The sequence below is a fragment of the Octopus bimaculoides genome, chromosome 8 (assembly GCF_046866305.1).
Source record: "Octopus bimaculoides isolate indiv1 chromosome 8, ASM4686630v1, whole genome shotgun sequence".
Lineage (NCBI taxonomy): Eukaryota > Metazoa > Mollusca > Cephalopoda > Octopoda > Octopodidae > Octopus > Octopus bimaculoides.
Genome location: NC_142935.1, coordinates 20,536,057 through 20,538,556, shown reverse-complemented (window position 1 = coordinate 20,538,556; position 2,500 = coordinate 20,536,057). Strand labels below are relative to the sequence as shown.

The window sequence follows — 2,500 nt, the reverse complement described above, 5'->3', positions numbered from 1 at the left end:
TAAACTAGATATTCTTGTTTTGATACCCGATATACAAAAGAAGAAAAAAAGACATATAATAATAATCGTATTAAAAATAATAAGACCATCACCAATGGCTTGATAGATGATGAGTAACCTGACGCAGTATTAACCTGGGATTAAATGACAGTAGCATCAACATCAACCATAACAATAATAATTACAACAACAACTTTGATTTACGACCCAATCGGTTACAGGTGGAATCATGAATGCACATATGCAGCATGAGTGTATATGAAATCTTACATATATATCTAAATGGCGGTGCCCCAGCATGGCCACAGCTCATGAGCTGAAACTGGATAAAATGAAAAAGAAATAAAATGAAAATGAAATATATATATATACTCTTTTACTTGTTTCAGTCATTTGACTGCGGCCATGCTGGAGCACCGCCTTTTAGTCGAGCAAATCGACTCCAGGACTTATTCTTTGGATGCCTAGTACCTATTGTATCGGGCTCTTTAGCCGAACTGCTAGTTTACGGGGACGTAAATACAGCACCATCGGTTGTCAAGCGATGTTGGGGTGACAAACACACACACACACACACACACACACACACACACACATATATATATATATCTATACTATATATATATACGACGGGCTTCTTTCAGTTTTCGTCTACCAAATCCACTCACAAGGCTTTGGTTGACTCGAGGCTATAGTAGAAGACACTAGCCCAAGCTGGCACGCACTGGGAATGAACCCTCGACCATGTGGTTGGTAAGCAAGCTACTTATTTCTTTATTGCCCACATGGGGCCAAACATAGAGGGGACAAACAAGGACAGACAAATGGATTAAGTCGATTACATTGACTCCAGTGCGTAACTGGTACTTAATTCATCGACCCCGAAAGGATGAAAGGCAAAGTCGACCTCGGCGGAATTTGAACTCAGAACATAAAGACACGAAATACCGCTAAGCATTTTGCCCGGCGTGCTAACGATTCTACCAGCTCGCCGCCTTGTAAGCAAGCTACTTACCACACAGCCACTCCTGCGCCTATATATATATATATATATATATATATATATATATATATATATATATATATATATATATATATATATATATATATATACATATATATATATATATATATATATATATATATATATATACATATATATATATATATATATATACATATATATATATATATATATATATATATATATATATATATATATATATATGTATACATATGAATATATACATACGTACATACATATGAAGATAATAGATAGATAGATAGATAGACTTCGGTATTAGTGTATGTGTATAAATGTATATAGATAGATATATATATTATACATAATGTATAGATCCACACATGTATGCATTCGTTGATGCGTGTGTGTATGTGTTTTTGTGTGTGCGTGTGTGTATGTGTGTGTGGCCCTATGCGTAAGTAATCTCCTGTGTGAATATGAATTTTATGTTCCATCGCATGCTACACATTAATTAGTGACTAATTATTATAGGGCTTCTGGGCATGCTTGTGTGATTAAGAAGTTTCTATGTCATAATAGTTACACCTCTTAGTGTAGCTATATAACTATACATATAGACAGACTGATAGATAGATAGATAGATAGATAGATAGATAGATAGATAGATAGATAGATAGATAGATAGATAGATAGGATGTGCGTGAGTACTTACCTATGTCATTGTGAGTGTGTGGTGTGCTGGTGTATGTGCTTTTATACATATGTACCTACATAACTATGTTTTGTTGAGCCTTTGTTTGTATCCGTGAGATATAACCGAACGTGGGTCCTGCTGTGAGAGGCGTGTTTATAAACACTGTCAATCTTATGCTTATATATATATATATATATACATATGTGTGTATGTGTGTGTGAATATTTGTATATATGTATATGTCTATTTATGTATATATTAATATTATCTTAGTTGAAAATCTTCGATAATGCAAATATGTTAATAGTTACCAGGATAGCAAAAATCACACAAAAACTGGGATATTATACCCGGTTGGGGGGGTAGCGATTCCATGTTAAAGTTATGTGTTTTGAGTTGATATAAAGAATAATAATAAATGGAGCAAAATTTATTGATTATATGCTTTTTGTTCCATTTATTATTAATCTTTATGTATGTATATGTATATATTTACATATTTATACGTAGATAGATAGATAGATAGATAGATAGATAGATAGATAGATAGATAGACATAAACACACATGCACACATATTGCATATTACCCCAGTTAGTGTTGTGCTGTTGTTACTGCTGCTGATGCTTATCCCCTGGTCAGCCACGATCCAGCAAATGCCTGATCAAAGACATTGTAGTAACCTTAACAAAATTTCATCTCTGTTTTTTTTTCTTCTTTTTGCTCTCTTTAACTGTAATTAAGTACTTTCTTTAAGACTACATTATCTCCCAACTGTGGAGGTGCACTGGCCCAGTGGTTAGGGCAGCGGACTCGCGGTCA

The 2,500-nt window shown here is 33.9% G+C and overlaps 1 protein-coding gene and 1 long non-coding RNA gene across 7 annotated transcripts in view; one reads left to right on the top strand and one right to left on the bottom strand.

Annotated features, from left to right (window-relative positions):
• LOC106869983 (uncharacterized) overlaps window positions 1–1,884 on the bottom strand; it is a 27,297-nt gene extending 25,413 nt beyond the window's left edge. Inside the window, exon 1 of the long non-coding RNA XR_016242818.1 lies at window positions 1,698–1,884. This is a non-coding gene — a long non-coding RNA (uncharacterized LOC106869983). The remainder of the gene's footprint in view (window positions 1–1,697) is intronic.
• Window positions 1–2,500, top strand: part of LOC106878170 (uncharacterized) — a 482,992-nt gene that overhangs the window by 4,516 nt on the left and 475,976 nt on the right. The gene's annotated exons all lie outside the window — the stretch shown is intronic.